Source organism: Euprymna scolopes, chromosome 31, assembly GCF_053919585.1.
Source record: "Euprymna scolopes isolate OS-2025 chromosome 31, ASM5391958v1, whole genome shotgun sequence".
Classification (NCBI taxonomy): Eukaryota; Metazoa; Mollusca; class Cephalopoda; order Sepiida; family Sepiolidae; genus Euprymna; species Euprymna scolopes.
Genome location: NC_136512.1, coordinates 51,131,432 through 51,150,248, shown reverse-complemented (window position 1 = coordinate 51,150,248; position 18,817 = coordinate 51,131,432).

Below are 18,817 nucleotides of genomic sequence, written 5' to 3'. Positions count from 1 at the left end.
TTAGCGACTCTTTAAAATATGACAGGAGTTTTGAAATGGAACAAAAACTCATTTCTGACTTTTTAAAGTCTCATATATGGAACAATTGTTTTTAATTTCACATGAAAATTACACCAATATTCATACCTTGATAACCAGTTTTATAGCAATTTGGTTCAATTCAAAATTTTATAATCAACTATTACCGTTACAGTTAATTTTAACCTTCAAAATTCAACTTAGGTTAAAATAGTTTGGTAAAACAAACTAACAGCATAGTGAAAAAAGACGAAAGAAAAACAAAATTAAATTAAAGACAAGTTAATACACGGGTTGTATATCATATTAAAAAAAACATTGTGTGTGTGCGTGCCTGTGTGACTTCGTTCCCTATGGACTCGGAAACGGCTGGGTCACTTTTTTTACTTTCACACGAAGGTACTTGATGTACCTTGGATTGTGTTACGTAGGTTTTCCATCGGAATGCGTTTGATAAGTATGGCAAATCGATAATCAAAAAAAAATCCGATTAAAGAAGGAAATCCGATTTTGACCTAAAGTTACACTTTTATACAACCTAACATCGCAAGTGCATTTAAGAAGTTTTATCACCGCACAAGCAAAAAGGCCCAGCCTATAAAATCAACAGTATTTTATGACAGAGGCGTGTTCTAAATGAATGTTTCTGTTTAGAGTACAACTGAACCATAATACTTGACTTTCGAATTTAATACTTTAAGTGAAGCCATTATTTACAGCTAATGGTATAAAACCTACTGTAGATTCTCCACAGTGCAATGTAGACTACAATGTATTGTGGATAAAGTCACTGTGGGGAGGCATATGAAACTTCCTCACAGTACATTGCGGAGATGAGATTTCCTTACTAGATCAGGCAATCAATCGATTTAATTTTTAAAAAATGACGATTTCGATGACATTAAAAGTGTGGGGGATAGAAGATGTGTTCATCTTCATCATTCGATTCGGGTCCTCCTGCTAGTATATATATATATATATATATATATATATATATATATATATATATATATATATGTGTGTGTGTGTGTGTGTGTGTGTGTGTGTGTGTGTGTGTGTGTGTTGTTTTTGTTGTTGTTGTTGTTGTTATTATTATTATTATTATTATTATTATTATTATTATTATTATTATTATTATTATTCATAATAATGAAATACAATAAATCTACTGGTGTGCAAATCCAGACATTATCGGTCTTACAAAATATTATTGGATGTAATATTTTATATAAGACTATCCCAGCTAAATAAAATTGCTCAATATACTAGATAGAGCAAATAAATCCTAATTTAGGAATTTAAAATTTGTGATTTGAAGCAGTTTAATTTCTAATATAGACATTTTATTGTATGCAGGACAAAGAATACAGTATAGTAAAATATATTTCCTTAACCTATGAGTTTTTGATGTTTATACATCTCCCTGGAGGAAAAATATTAGCAAATATTCTAAAAGGTTTGCATCTAATTTGCTAAAGGTAATAAACACAGAAAATTTAAATTAAGTTAAATGTTTTTAAAGTTTTTAAATCATTTTAGTTAAAAAAGAATAAGGGAAATTGGATATTGATGCAGCAAAAAAAAAAAGGATATAGAACTTCAAATCAAAAGTGTATGCTAAATCCTGTAATGGAAGCTCTTAGTATTCAGCAGGTAAATGATCCAACGCGTATTGTAATAAATCCAAGGGAGCTGGTAACAATCCAATACATATTTCCACAGTGTTTCTTTAGTTTGATTGGATATCCGGCAATTCTTTGATTATATCAATCCGGTGAACAATTTCTTTCATATATCAGTTTCAAAATTCAGTTCAAGTTTTCAATCAATTTATGAATAAAAACCAAAAGATATCCGTAGACAGGCAAATAAAATTAAAATAAAAATTAAATGAAAATAGTTAAATAAAAAATTGCTTATCAAACCAAAGCAAAATAGTATTAAAAAATCAGATGCAATTTTGCTATCAAAATTATATTTGTAAGTCAGTGCAGGTGAAAATATTATAAAATTAAAATATTATTATTAAAATCGCAAAATTTAAATTCTATCCTCTAAAATAAGGAAGGGGTAGGAGAAGTTAATTTGAAGAGAGGGAGGAAAGAAAAATAAAATAAAATAAAGGGAGCGTCTAACAATAATTTGAATATGAAATGTCTAGACAGGATTTGACACGATTCAGAAAATAGGTTATGGTTCATGCTAAGAGTTTTAAAAAGCGGGACACAAAAGAAAAGAAAAGCAAAAGGAAAAGAAAGAAAACGCCTAGTAATGTTAAAAAAAGAAAGAAAGAGAAAAAAAGAAAAACTAAAAGCCCTACTTCTGTATGCTTGCTCTTAACATATAATGCTGACATTTATAATTCTAATATAATAAGTAAAATCCAACATATATACTTAATGATAATAATATTTAATCGAAATCTTAGACTTCAATTAATCTGTGAAAATATTGCATATATTAACAAGGTGTATTAATATAAAAAGATATACTACTACTAATAATAATAATAATAATAATAATAATAATAATAATAATCATGATAACAATAATATTAGTAGTCTTAAAAATAATAATGATAGTAAAAATAATAATAATTATAATATTACTATTAATAATCATAACAATAATAATAATGATTATTTAAATAATAATATAATATAATATTAGTGTAAAAAACGATGATAATAATATTAATGAAAATTATAATAATATTAATGAAAATATAATTAATAATAATAATAATTCTGATTCCGTTTATCAACGTCTCTCTGGAAAGGAATGGGATTCAGTTCCAGATGATTTCCCTCAATCCAGGAGCTTAAAAGATCAAGGGTTTTCCTAAGGATGTTGGTAATACCTACAATAGTAGAGGTCTGAAGGCCGCCTAAAACATCGGGGATTTGTAGTTTTTTCAATTGTCCTCCAGGCGGCTTGATACTACTCCTAGTGTACCAACTAGGACCGGGATTATTTGTGTGTTAAGTCCGTGTATACGCCTTATCTCCAAGGCCAATGGATCATAATTGCTCCACTTCTTGTTCTCCTTCTCTCTCACATTCCTGTCCCAGGGTACTGAAAAGTCTACAATATGCCAGTTTTTTAGACTTTGTCAATGACGACCAAATTCGGACGATTATGTTCCAATTGCTTGGTTGTTATGACACTTTTGTCTCACCATACCCCTACCTTGCCATCCTCACTTGTTCTCACTTCACCAGGCACCTCCTCAAACCATTTTCGAGCACACTTCACCCCAACACTCTTACACAACTACCAATATATCCGGAGTCCCGTGCGATCATGTTTTTGCGGTACTCTCTCTGGGCCAGTCCACTACACCCTGCTGCAAGGTACACAATTGACTTCAAGGTCTTACCACAAATCCGGCATTCTGCAGCAACTTCCTCTCCTAGAACCATATCTCATAGGATTAGTGAATCTTCCAGCAAAGGCTTCCTTTCTAGGGCAATTGCTCTTGACATATCAAAGACCTTCGATAAGGTATGGCATAAAGGCCTACTTCACAAGATTTCCAGCTACGGTATAACGGGAAATGTTTTCTCAATTATTAAATCGTTTCTCTCTGATAGGTTCATAAGAGTAATGTTTTTTTTTACAAGGTGGTCACCACTTATACAGGGTCGGAAGCCACTCATGGATAAGGGTAATTGTAAGTACAGTACGTTAGTGTGGATATTTTAGAGTGTCTACTTAAGGGGGCGGTTCATCAGGAATTTGTTTACATTGGACTTGAAGACATGCAAGTTGTAGTCAGGAGGGAAGCAGGCAGACGGAACAGAGTTCCACAGGCGTGCAGTTCTAAGAAAGAAGCTTTGTTCATAGAATGTACGTTTTGATTTAGGCATAGATAAAGAGTGGGGAAAGTTTTTGACAGTGGATTCAGCTAGACGGGTGTTTTTTGTAAAAGATTGGAGAGGGGAACCAGAGATTGGAGTTCAGACGAGCACCTGCCATGGAAATAACGATAAAACAAATATAGGCTTGCAACGTCTCTTCTGTAGGAGAGAGGTTGCAGGGAAGAGAAAAGGGCATCTCCCACTAAACCATGAAGTCTATTTTGTACTCTGTCAAGGCAGGATAGGCTGTTTTTAGCAGCTCCTGCCCAGATATGGCAGCAGTATTCCATCCTTGGACGTACTTGGCTTTTATATAGATAGAGAATTGCATCAGTAGTGAGATATCTTCTGGAGCGGTAGAAGGATCCCACCATCTTTCCAGCGACCTTGGCAACAGACCTGATGTACTTGTTCCATTTCAGATCAGGAGTGAAGGTCAAACCCAGAAGCTTCTCAAAAGATGGAACTTCTCCTAGACGAGTCCCATCCATTTCAATTGATGCCAGATGGGGATCAGAGCGTTGATGATGTAAAGATAGGAGTTTGGTTTTAGATGCATTAAAGGTAACCAGCTACGTCTTCCCCCATTGAACCATTCATTCGAGATCAGAGGAGAGAGAATCAGAGAGAGCTTTGTCATTTACAACCTTTGAATATGTTGCTGTAGATGGTCGTGTCATCAGCATAGATGCCAACGAATGATTTAAGTATGTGCTTAGAGAGATCATTGATGTAGATCAGGAAGAGAGTTGGGCCCAGGATGGACCCTTGAGGGACTCCAGCATTAATACTGCAGGCCTCTGATTTTTGTCCATCAACCACTACTCTTATGAGCCTATCAGAGAGAAATGATTTAATGATAGAGAGAATATTTCCAGTTATACCTTAGTTGGAGATCTTGTGAAGTAGGCCTTTATGCCATACATTGTTGAAGGCCTTTGATATGTCAAGAGCAATTGTCCTGGAAAGGAAGCCTTTGTCAAGAGATTCACTAATCCTGTGGGATATAACCATTAGCACATCTGCGGTAGATCTTGCAGAACGGAAACCATATTGTGTATCACTAAGAAGGTTATTTCTGCTGAGGTGGTTGACTATTTCTCTATTTAATATGGATTCCAGCAACTTACTCATGACACACAGGAGACTTATTGGTCTGTACTGAGAGGGAGATGACTTATCACCTGAGTTCTTAAATACAGGGCATACTGATGAGGTTTTCCAGGGTGTTGGAAAGCACGTCTCTTTAGGCAACGTTTAAACAGTTTCGTAAGTATGGGAGCAAGTTCTGGTTGAAGCTTTTTTAACACTATAATTGGGATGCCGTCAGGACCAGTAGCTTTACTGGAATCAAGGTTCTTGATTAGTTTGGTGACCTCATGCACAGATATTTGTATATTACCTAGCGTGTTCTGTGTTATAGGAGGAAATATGGGGAGTTGATGGCCTTCCTCGCATAGGGTAGAATTAGCTGCAAAGTTCTTTGCAAATAGTTTGGCCTTGTCTGAAGCTGAGGAGATGACCTCTGGCCCGTTGATAATAGTTGGGATAGAACGCACACTTCTGTTCAGGATCCTATTTGCTATTTGCCAAAACTGGTGGGAACCAAGCCGCTGATCAGCTACTTTAGATTTAACAGACTGGGCATATAGCTCTCTTGCATTTTTTATTACTCTTTTACAGTGGTTGCTGGCGTTCCTTGGGCAGAAATCAGAGGCCCACAGTATTAATGCTGGTGTCCCTCAGGGGTCTATCCTGTGCCCAACTCCTCTTCCTGATCTACATCAATGATCTCCCAAAACACATACTTAAATCATTCGTTGATATCTATGCTGATGACACGACCATCTATGGCAACACATCAGAGGCCGTAAATGACAAATTTCTATCTGATTCTCTCTCATCTGATCTTGGGCACATGGTACAGTGGGGGAAGACGTGGCTGGTTATTTTTAAGGAATCTAAAACCAAGCTCCTATCTTTACAGTATCAACGCTCTGATCCACATCTGGCATCAATTGACTCTCGTCTTGGGGAGGCTCCATGTTTTGATAAGCTTCTGGGTTTGACCTTTACTTCTGATCTTAAATGGAACACATACATCAAGTCTGTTGCCAATGTCGCTGGGAAAATGGTAGGATCCTTCTAACACTCCAGAAGATATCTCACTACTAATGCAATTCTCTATCTGTATAAAAGCCAAGTACGTCCAAGGATGAAGTACTGCTGCCACATCTGGGCAGGAGTTGCTAAAAACAACCTATCCTGCCTTGACATAGTACAAAATAGACTTTGTGGTTTAGTGGGGGATGCCCTTTTCTCTTCCCTGCAACCTCTCTCCCAAAGAAGAGACGTTGCAAGCCTGTCTTTGTTTTACCATTATTTCCATAGCAAGTGCTGGTCCGAGCTGCAATCTCTGCTCTCCCCCTTAATCTTTCACGAAAAACATCCGTCTAGCTGAAGCCAGTCAGTAAGTTTCCCCACTCTTTATCTGTGCCTAAATCAAAGCGTAGATTCCATGAACAAAGCTTCTTTCTTAGAAGTGCACGCCTATGGAACTCTTTTCCGTTTGCTTGTTTCCCACCTGACTACAACTTCAAGTCCAACATAAACAAATTCCTGATGAATCTCCTGCTTAAGTAAGACACTTTATCAAATCTCCAATACTAACGATTATTACGATACTATCCTATTGATTACTGTACACGCAATGACCCTTATCCTCGAGTGGCTTCCGGGCCTTGACAAGTGGTGACCTCCATGTAAAAAAAAACACTTTTTTGAACAATCGTCTTTCTAATGCCTGCTCTTGTGCTGCACAAACAAAAGCATCAGTACTCTTAGCCAGATACCCAGTTCTAAGCTATTGCCATGATCTTTCATCAGCCACTTCTACTATATCCTGGGAGAACCTTCCATGCATTTTCTCCCTAGCCAGTTCCTCTGCTTTTTCTCTATCCATACGTTTCACATAATCAGCCATGGTCTCACATACCTCCACTTCATTGGCCACAGCCTTAAGCATCCACTTCTCTCTTCTAACCACATGCTCTTTCAACAACATCTCCTCAGTGCTAACACAATCTTTTACACTTTCAATCCTCTCCCACCGTATTTCCTCTTTTGGTACAGTCTTGCTACGCTACTTCGAATGTGAAATATACCAAACATTGCTAAAACTTTTCTTGTTTTGATATCCATGGCATGCAAATCCTTGTCAGACTATTCTAAAATACCTGCACTGTATCTCAAAACACTGACTGCCAATGTATTCACTGCTTTCATTAGGTTTCCTCCATACAGTTTCGACTTTTAAGATACTCTTTCTTGACTTTCTCCTTCATTTCTCTGTTCATGATGCCTAAACCCTCCAGCACTCCCAAATACTTATACGCTGTATCTTCTCTTTCTTTCATGATTTCTCCATTTGGCAACACTATTCCATTCGAATGAACCTTTACTGCTCTTTTCATCACCAGCACCGCACATTTACTAATCCCAAACTCCATGCCAATGTCTTCTGAGTATGTCCCCATAAGTTCTACCAGTCTCTCCATTTCCTTTTCATTTCTACCGAATATTTTCAAATCATCCATAAACGGTAGATGGTTAAGGCGTCTGTCACCAGATCCAAAGTTATACTCCAGTTTTTCAATCTTCAAGAGGATGCTCAGTGGCATCATTATCATTACAAAAAGAAGTGGCGATAACGAATCTCCTTGAAATATTCCACGTTTAATGCCAACCTGTTCCATCTCCTCTGTTTGCTGTCAGCACCGTTTTCCATTGAGCCATACTTGTCTCCAAAAGCCCTACCACATTCTCAGCAACCTTCATCATCAATAGTGTTTCACGTATCCATGAATGAGGAGCCATGTCATAAGTCTACGCTCAGATTCCTCTTCTTCTTCTTCTTCGCATCCTGCATTAATGCTTTATCAATTAGTAGTTGCTCTTTGGTACCCTTCAAGCCTTTCCAACACCCCTTCTGTTCGTCAGGAAAAACGCCATTACTCTCAAGGTGTTCATAAATTTTCTCCGCAAATATTCAAGTCAACAGTTTCCACATCAATGGCAGACATGTAAATGGTCTATAATTATTGGCATCTGTTTCCTTTGCAGGATCTTTCCTAATCAGTGTTGTTCTTCCTTTCACAAACCAATCAGGGGCATCTCTCGACTCCAAAACCCTTTGCAAACCAGCAGCTATAGGTGGATAAAGGCATGGAACCTGTTTAAACCAGAAGCCCATCACTCCATCTGGATCAGGTGCCTTCCAGTTTGTCATCCTTCGTATGCCAGCCTTAACGTCCTCGATGGTTATCTCAGCCTTCTTCATCTGCTACATTCCTGATAGCCTTTCTCTGATCTCTTCCAACCAGCTTGTCTTCTTATTATATCGCCCTTCAACAGACCAAATCCCACTCCAGAACTTCCTGCCATCTTTTGCATTTGGAGTGTTGTTATTTCCCGCCTTTTTACTACCATTTAATTCTTTATACAGCTGAGACTGATTGTTCCGGAAAAGGTTGTTCTCAACACTTTTTCCAACAAAGTTCCGAATTTTCATACCACCAGTGTGGATCTTCTCTTTCAACATTGTTAGAACGCTCATAGTTCCCTTTTCAATAATAATAATAATAATAATAACAACAATAATAATAATAATTATTATTATTATTATTATTATTATTATTATTACATTTGTATAATAGTACCACTACTACGAATGCTACCACTGAAACTAATAAAATAGCAATAATAAAAGTCATGACGATAAGTATAATACTACTACCACCACCATCAATGCCACCACTAAAACAATAATAAAATAATTTTAATATATATACATATATATGCATACGAACACACATACACACACACATATATACACATACATACACATACATACACACATGCACACATGCATATATATATACACATATATGCACATATACACGTATACATATATATAAATACATATACTTCAGAATAGTTTTTATTTAACATTCAGTTGGTATGGACACGTGAGATTGTAAGGTTTACAAAATATTACTGGCAGTAATATTCTATAAGTTATCCCATCTAAACAAGAATTGCTCGATATGCAAGATAGAGAAAATAAGACATGGAAACCCTATCGGTTAAGGAGATTAATTCTCTAAAGCATTCTTTGTCTTGCTTGGAATAATAAAAATTCTTTGATATGTATACATATATAAAAAGCAGTAGCAGTAATAGTAGTAGTAATAATAATAATAATAATAATAATAATAATAATAATAATAATAATAATAATAATAGTTAAAAAATTGATTGCCAACAAGTAACAGAGATGACGCATTTCAAGTATTATGAGCTTTTGCATTTTCAAATATGCATATAGATCCTGGATATGACCTTAAACTATATCCGATGGTGAGGCCTCAGCATGCGGGCTTTGTGAAGGTGTGGATCCACCCTTTAATTGCCATTGCTACCAGCTCCACTCTGACCCGGAGTGGTAGTACCTGTTAATTTTGGGTTAAATAGAAACCGACTTGAAAAAAACTAATATATTCTATTAAAAAAAATTTCTTCAAAATCACTGGATTGGCCATTAAATAACCTGAAATGGGTTAATATGCCGTAAAACAGAAACAACCAACCAAATATGTATATAGCGGGAAAATATTTTTCAACAGGAAACTATATGATCTGCTTAAGAGTATTAACTGCTTCGGAGATACAAAGATTACAAAATTTAGCTCCTGGAGTGAATGATCTTTTTCAGTATACTCCATTTGATTGAATAGGAAATCTTCCTGTTCTCTTGACTATTAATGAATGTTCTATTATTGTTTTGTGTTCTTTCATTTTTGAAGGAATGCATGTGGTTTGAAATTTTTATTTTTATTACGTTTGAGGTTGCGCCAATATAAGTGAATGTTTTTAATGTATTTTCATTGTTTAATCGTTTATTCAACATATGGTCGATAATTGTTATGTTGGGAATCCATGTTGATTGACATTCTGAAGATATGCAAGGCGAAAGCTGGCTAGTATCCTGTGGGTTTATATTAGGAATAATATTATTAGAATTGCTACTTTGGTGGTGGTGGTGGTGTTGGATGATGATGATGATGATGATGATGATGATGATGATGATGATGATGATGATGATGATGATGATGATAGAATCTTGCCTACCTATATTTGCGCCCAGGGTATTTTGATTAGACTCATTATTTGTTATGTAGATTTGGTTGCTCCTATGTGTCGGCAATTGTGTCACCGTGCAAGCATATACCACGTCTTTGTGTATGCAATCTTTATTTAGAGGGCATTCATTTTTATTTTGGCAGTTGCATTTATTCCTAAGGACTAAATTATAGGAAAGATTCTAAGCTTTTTTAATTTTCATATTATTTGTTGAAATTATAGTCAGGACTAGATTCGGCATTGTATAATATATTTTCGTAGTTTTTATTTAATATTGTGTTTTACTTATGTGGGTACCTAAACGATTTTTCTACCATTCTAAAGGATTCCTTAGGTATGTTGGTTTTTACATTTCATCCATATGGTGGATTGAGCCAAATATCCTTCTTACGTCTTATTCTTCTGTTTTTATGATATTGTTTTTGATTAGGAATTGTCTTGTTAGGAATATGTTGTCTTTTGTTGTTTTTATTATTTTTGATTGTCATATTGTGGGTAATTACTGAATTTTACTATTTCACTAGAGGGTTTTTTTTTGTTATATTCTATATGTTCTTTATATCCTGAGTTAATTAAAGCACTATTGTAAAATATCGATACTTGGTCAAAAGCCTTTTTGTCAGCTGACAGATTTGAGATCCTTTTGGATATAAAAGGTACTATTGAATTAATTATTGATTTTGAATGATTGAATTGTTTGTGCACGTAAAATAGGTTCAGATTAGGTAAGGGGTGTAAGATTCAGACTGTAGATTCAAGGAAATATCCAACAAGTTGGATATTTTTTTATTTGGGTCGACTTCAATTGTTAGGCCATAATTTTTGAAAAATTCGTGTAGCTTTTTTATAGTGTTGTTGCATTGCCTAGGTCTGGCTGGAGTTACAAATAATGTGTCATCCCTGTAGAGTCCTCCTTGTAGATTGTTGAATTCTATATTAATTTCTTTTCATAAGTAGAGACCCACTAGATCAGTTATTTATGCAGAATCTGCGGAACCCATTATTATATCGAAATCATTAGGGGCATCTTTTCTTGTCCAATATTTGCCATCAAATTTTATTAAGGATCGTCTGGCTAATAGAATTAATTTTATTTATAAATTCTTAATGTCCGAATATTTTTTTCCAAATATTAATGCCTTGTATTGGTGAGATTGAGTGATAGTAATTTTGATATCAAAAGTAATAAAGTTTAATTTTTGTTTATCTTTAAGTTTTAAAAACCAATGTAGAACAGAGACTGAACATTCCCAAAGCGAGAATTTTACTTTTTCTTGAATGGAGGGTATAATCATATCTAGGATTTTCTTACTAGACAAATATCCGAACAAGATGGACAAATTAGTCTGATAGAAGGGTTATCATGGCAGTTTGGTTTATGATCCTTCAACGTAAATCTAGAAGTACCAGGGGTAACTATTCCTGTAAATTCCTGGATATTCATAAGCTTAAGTAAATTTTTAGCTTCCATATTGATTTCATCTTTTTTATTTGCAGGGGCAGATTTATAGGATTTATTTAATTCTTTATATTTAAATTTCTTGTAAGTATTATATTCTAATTTATAATAGTTTTTGTCTTATCAGTTGGAATAAAGATGAGTGAGTTTTTCTTAACTTTAGTTGCAAAGTATAGGTGGGTATTTATGATTTTTAAATTTTATTTTTTTGACCAGGTTTATTATCATGTTTTCAAATTTCTCAAGTTTCGGATTAAATGTAGGGTGTAAATTTGTTTTAAGGCCGTAAAATTTAGCAGCAGTTCTTTACATTGTCTTTTGTTCCCTGTTTGAATTAATTGGGAGACCCTTTGAGAGAGTTTAGGGGTGGTGAATTTGTTCCTTTGTTTTATTTTTATTTTTCGTATTGGTGTTTAAATCATAGTGGTAAGCTTTCCATCTTACATTTACAAGAAACGTATTAATTGCTTGTACAAGTTTGTGTATATATGTCTGTTTGGAGGGGATAGGTATGTTTTTAGCGGATAATGATAAGTATGCTTTGTCAAACATATGTAGGAGGGATGTAAAAACTCAACCTCAGTTAGAGGAAGCTTAATATTATTCAGAATAATGAAATACAATAAATCTACTGGTGTCCAAACCCAGAAATTGTTACAAAATATTATTGGATGTAATATTTTATATAAGCCTATCCAAGCTAAATAAAATTGCTCAATATACTAGAAAGAGCAAACAAATCCTAATTTAGGAATTTAAAATTTGTGATTTGAAACACTTAAATTTCAAATATAGAAATTTTATTTTTTATTTATTTATTCGTTTTTCACACTAATATTATATTATAATCATTAATATTATTATTTTTATGATTATTAGTAGTAATATTATAATTATTATTATTACTATTTTTATTTTTACTATTATTATTATATTTTTAAGATTACTAATATTATTATTATTATTATTATCATTATTATTATATCTTTATATGTTAATACACCTTGTTAGTATATGCAATATTCTCACAGATTAATCGAACTCTAAGATTTCGATTAAATATTATTATCATTAAGTATATGCGTTGGATTTTTCTTTATATATCAGAATTATAAATTTCAGCATTATATGTTAAGAGCAAGCATATTACAGTAGGGCTTTTATTTTTCCTTTTTCCCTCTTCCTTTTTTCTCCCTCTTTTTTAACATTACTAGGCTTTTTCTTTTATAACATTAGTAGGCTTTTCCTTCTTTTCCTTTTTTTTCTTTTCGTTTCTCTCCCGCTTTTTTTAACTCTTTGCATGAACCTTGACCTATTTTCTGAATCGTGTCAAATCCTGTCTGGACATTTCATATTCGAGATTATTAAGTTAGACGCTCCCTTTTATTTTATTTTATTTTCTTTTTTTCTTCAAAACCTCCCTCTCTACGAATTAAACTCTCCTACCACTTCCTTATTTTTAGAAGATAGAATTTAAATTTTGCGATTTTAATAATAATATTTTAATTTTATATTATTTTCACCTGCACTGACTTACAAATATAATTTTGATAGCAAAATTGCATCTGATTTTTTAAGACTATTTTGCTTTGGTTTGATAAGCAATTCTTTTATTTAACTATTTTCATTTAATTTTTATTTTAATTTTATTTGCCTGTCTACGGATATCTTTTGGTTTTTATTCAGAAATTAATTGAAAACTTGAACTGAATTTTGAAACTGATATATGAAAGAAATTGTTCACCGGATTGATATAATCAAAGAATTGCCGGATATCCAATCAAACTAAAGGAACACTGTGGAAATATGTATTGGATTGTTACCAACTTCCTTGGATTTATTACAATACGTGTTGCATCTTTTTACCTGCCGAATACCAAGAGGAGCTTCCATTACAGGATTTAGGATACACTTTCGATTTGAAGTTCTATATCTATTTTTTGCTGCATCAATAACCAATTTCCCTTATTCTTTTTTAACTAAAATGATTTAAAAACATTTAATTTAATTTTCTATGTTTATTACTTTTAGCAGATTAGGTGCAAACTAATATTTTTCCTCCGAGGAGATGTATAAACATCGAAAACTCATAGGTTAAGGAAATATATTTTACTATACTGTATTCTTTGTCTTGCGTGCAATAAAATTTCTATATTAGAAATTAAACTGTTTCAAATCACAAGTTTTAAATTCCGAAATTATGATACATATATATATATATATATATATATATATATATATATATATATATATATATATATATATATAAAATATATATGGCGATTAATCGCCATATATATTTTATAAATTACTAACTAGCTCTACCTACGTATTGAGCACTTTTGAAATAAATACTTAAAGTTTACGCATAAATCTATACTTTTGTATATCAATTTTATGTGAGTAAATGAAGTAGTTATATATATATATATATATATATATATATATATATATATATATATATATATATATGTATATTTATTATTTCCTCTTTGGTGAGCTATGGGTGAAGCATCTTACATGATGCTAGACATTTACTCAATATTTCAGGCAGTCTAACTGAAACATCTTTTTAGGTTTCTAATTATCCCTAAGTTAGATAGCGATTGCCCTTGGTTCACCGGTGAGACGCACTATTTAAAACTCGAATAAATTTTTCTTTTCATAAATAAATAAAACAGAAATTAAAATATACGTTCATCATTTGATTAGAACGGTAAAAACGTCAACATTCAGTGATAAAAAATAAAAATTGTCAATCATGGACTCTTTTTTATTGGAATCTATTCAGAAAGCATAAGCATCATAATTCCAAAATATAATTTATTCATAGTTTGTTAAATCATATTGCAAGTTAACTTCGCTAAATTGTCTAATTGCAGTTTTCAAAAATACTTCAAGGTTTGTTGTTTAGTCGATGTGAACTCGCCATATAATGTGAATTTTTTCTACATCCATGACCATGGAGTATGTTTATTTATTGGGATGCACAGCATGATTTAATTAAACGATCATCGTGAATGTTGGAACACAACTTCCTAATTACGGTGATATTTAGTTGAATTTAGTTCCATGCAAAGATGACAAAACCAGTGTAGAAACCTTACTTGAAAATTAAGATGATTTTAAGCCAATAGATATGGTGTGTTACTTTATAAAAATTTCTGCAAATTTTAGGTTATTTGAATTATTTTAAATGTTCTTTAGTGGCAAATATTAGCACACCCTTACATTTGCAAATTCCAATCTATCATATTTCCCTGGTCATCAGACACAAATTAAGTCAGATTACCTTAGGACTATTTAAGCTTAATCCTTAAATTTTAGACATTTTTACAAATTAGAATCAAAATCATGCAATGGATTTGTTACAGAATTGGAATAGGAATTCTTGACATAAGTTTTAATATCATAATATATTTATAAAGGGGCAAAAATTAGTGCAAAACTATTTTGTTCGCGGAATCAATGTCATCCGTCTTGGACGGATATTTCCCAAGTTATTTAATATCTTTACTAGCGGGGATTGGCTCCCAGCTTTTCCCGGGCGTAAAACACGCTTAAATATGATATTTTAATTTGTTCAGATTTCGTATATATTATTATAGAGTCGTGATTTCAAAAACAAAAAAAGTAGTTCGGTGTCTTCAGCTAGAATCGAAACCGAAACTAGCATTCAAATCTGGTGATATCACTACTGTATCAACGTGACACACATATAAATCGATTAAAAATTAAAAATTAACTAACATGAATGTACCAAATGTTTAAAGATTTTTTTCAATTTTGATCCATTTTTGACCACTTTAAAACAGTTTTAACCGGTTAAAGACTTTAAAACAGTTTTAACCGGCTAAAGACTTTAAAACAGTTTTAACCGGCTAAAGACCCATAAAAGATTGACGAGTAAAAAAAATCAATCATTTGAGGACCCTGGTGCTGCTGTGCGACTTTTAGTTTCGGAGGAGATAGAGGTTAAAAATATGAAGATGTACTGACAGACAGACCGACACACAGACATATATCTGTTTGTATATTAGATTGCAAAAGTTTTATCTTCATTTAATTATTTAATAATGTGACTTGTTTAATCACAAAATTATGGTATTTAACTGAAAAGAAAGTGAATGTTTGCATTTCAAAAAGAATTTTTAAATGATTATTCATGCCATACACAAATTTATTAGTTTTATTCTTCTTTCAGATCTATTTACACATTATGAATTAAATTCGAATGGTGCCTGCTAATGATAAATGCCCGGCCTGAAAGCAGACCTCACAATATTATTGTAAAATCTTATCGAAAATAATTAATTTTTTCCCTGCCCTATCTACGGCTATTATTGTAATATAGTTGTCTGTTTCAGTCTGACGAACCCAACACCTAGTATGCAGACTCAGTCGCAAAAGAAAATAATGTCGACCAAACTTTTCTTAGTGAAGGAAAAGGGTATTTATTTTGTCATTTTACGTAACCAAAACAGCTACTCGCTATCAGTAACGGGTATCAGTTTTACAAAATTTAACTTTTTAAGAGCTGAATTTCGCGTTTGCTGACTAATCTGTTAGCGACGTTTTCCTTTTTCTTCTGCCTCTCCTCTCGCTTGTCCCCTTGTTCCGTTTTCACCTTTTCTAGATATTCATCGCTATATATCTATGTATTTGAATTCGTGACGTCATATTTACGCCACACCCCCAAATGCTAACGCGATGATGTTGCATTATCGCATTGACGCATCGGTTCCCGTAAGATAAGTAAGATAAGATATGTAAAATCCTTTGAGCCTTGGCGACAGTGATCTGATTCATCTGTCAAAATATCATTGTAAATTATTAGTTGATGAAATTATGAAATTATACTTGTGCAATTTTGTTGTAATATCGGTGCAGGGTTTTATTTTGAATTGCATCCCCGGATAGAGAAACAAAAAGACACTATATTTATAGCATTTGTATTATTTGTATTATTCCGACTGCTGTTCTTATCTTGGACGTTATTCTCACAACGTTTCCGTTGATGTAATTCTCATCCTGCATGCGCCTATTGTTGAATTCGGGAATCTGTATAGAATTTCTAGTGGGGCCTTTATTTAATTCACAGAAATAGCTTGATGTTATTCTGTCAGCCATAATTCCATTGAAGTTTAATTGTATTCTTATTAATCACCTGGTCTCATGATCGGACTTCAAATGTGCAGAAGTCTGTCAGTATCACTTGGAAATTATTATTTCATAAAACGTTGTGAGAATAACAGAAAAGATGATACCAGTAATCGAAATTAGAAAAATTATCAATCTTCATCCTAGACATTCCTAAACATTTAATATAGCATAGATTAGTTTTAAATCATTGAATATGATATACATTCTTTTAATATATTTAATATAGTATAGATTATTTTAAACCATTTAATAAATATAGATTATATTTAAACCATTTATTATAGTAAAGATTATTTTTAAAATGTTTCGTATAATATAGATACTTTGAAAAACATTTAATATAGTATAGATTATTTTAACAACATTTAATATAGTATAGATTATTTTAACAACATTTAATATAGTACAGATTATTTTTAAAACATTTAATATAGTATGGATTATTTTTTTAAAATAAATATAGTAGATGTTATATTTTTAATTAATATAGTAGAGATTATTTTTAAAACAAATTAATATTGTATAGATTATTTAAAAACATTTAATACAGAATAGATTATATTTAACATTAACATTTTACATTTAATATTGCATGGATTAATTTAAAAACATTTAATATAATATGGATTATTTTAATACATTCATTATTGTATGGATTATTTAAAACATCTAATATTGTATAGATTATATAAAAATTATTAATATTGTATAGACTAATTTTAATGCATTTAATATTGTATAGAATATATTAACACATTTAATATAGTATAGATTATTTTAATACATAAATATAGTATATATTATTATTATTAAAACATTAAATATAGTGTAGATTAATTTACAAACATTTAATAGATTAGTGATTATTTTTAAAACATTTAATATATAGATAATTTTTATAAAATTTAATATAGTATGATTATTTTAACACATTTAATATTGTATAGATTATTTTAAAAACATTTCATATGGTATAGATTATTTTTTAAAACGTTTAATATAGAATATATCAATTTTAAAACATTTAATATAGTATAGATTACTTCAAAAATTTAATATAGTAAAGATTATTTTTAAAACATTTACTATAGTAAGGATTATGTTTAAAATACTTAATATTGTATAGATTATGTTTAAAACATTTAATATAATTGACATTTTTTAATTTAAAATTTATATAATATATATTATATTTAAAAGCGTTAATATAGTATAGATCAATTTTAAAACTTTTAATATATTATGGAATATTTTTAAAATATTAAACAGCGTACAGATTATTTTTTAACCATTTAATATATTATAGATTATTTTTGAAACATTTTATATAGTATAGATTATTTTTAAAACATTTAATATAATATAGATTATTTTCAAAACATTTAATATACAATAGATTATTTTTAAAATGTTTAATATAGTAAAGATTATTTTTAAAACATTTAATATAGTATAGATTATTTTAAAAACATTTTATATAGTATACATTACTTTAAAGACATTTAATATTATATCGATTATTTTAAAATATTTAATATAATAGGGATTAGTTATAAAATATTTAATATAGTATAGATTATGTTTAAAGCATTTACAATAGTATGTATTTTTTTTAGAACACCCCAGGTTGGTTTTCCAAGCACGACGTGACTTCAGAAATCAAGGCTGCACCACATGGGAAACGCTTTCCTTTCAAAAACAATTTCATGGCTGGGAAGAGGTGAAAGTCAGAGGGTGCAAGGACAGGAGAGTAGGGAGGATGGGGGTCAATTTCATAACCACACGCTCGTGCTTCTGATCTGGCGACATACGAGTTGTGGACCGGAGCGTTGTCCTGCAGGAGGAGGTTACCTTTGCTGATCTAGCCCTGCCTCTTGATTTTGATAGCTTCCCTTAATTTCTTCAAAAGTGAAGCATAATAGGCTCCTGTAATTGTAGTACCCTTTGCCAGGAAATCACTACTCTGTCCTGGTCCCAGAAGACTGTGAGCATGACCTTGCCAGCGGAGGACTGCACCCTTGCCTTATTTGGGGGCGGTGAGTCCAAGTGCTTCCACTGCATTGACTGGGCTTTGGTCTCTGGATCATAGTGATGGACCCAGATTTCATCCTGTGTA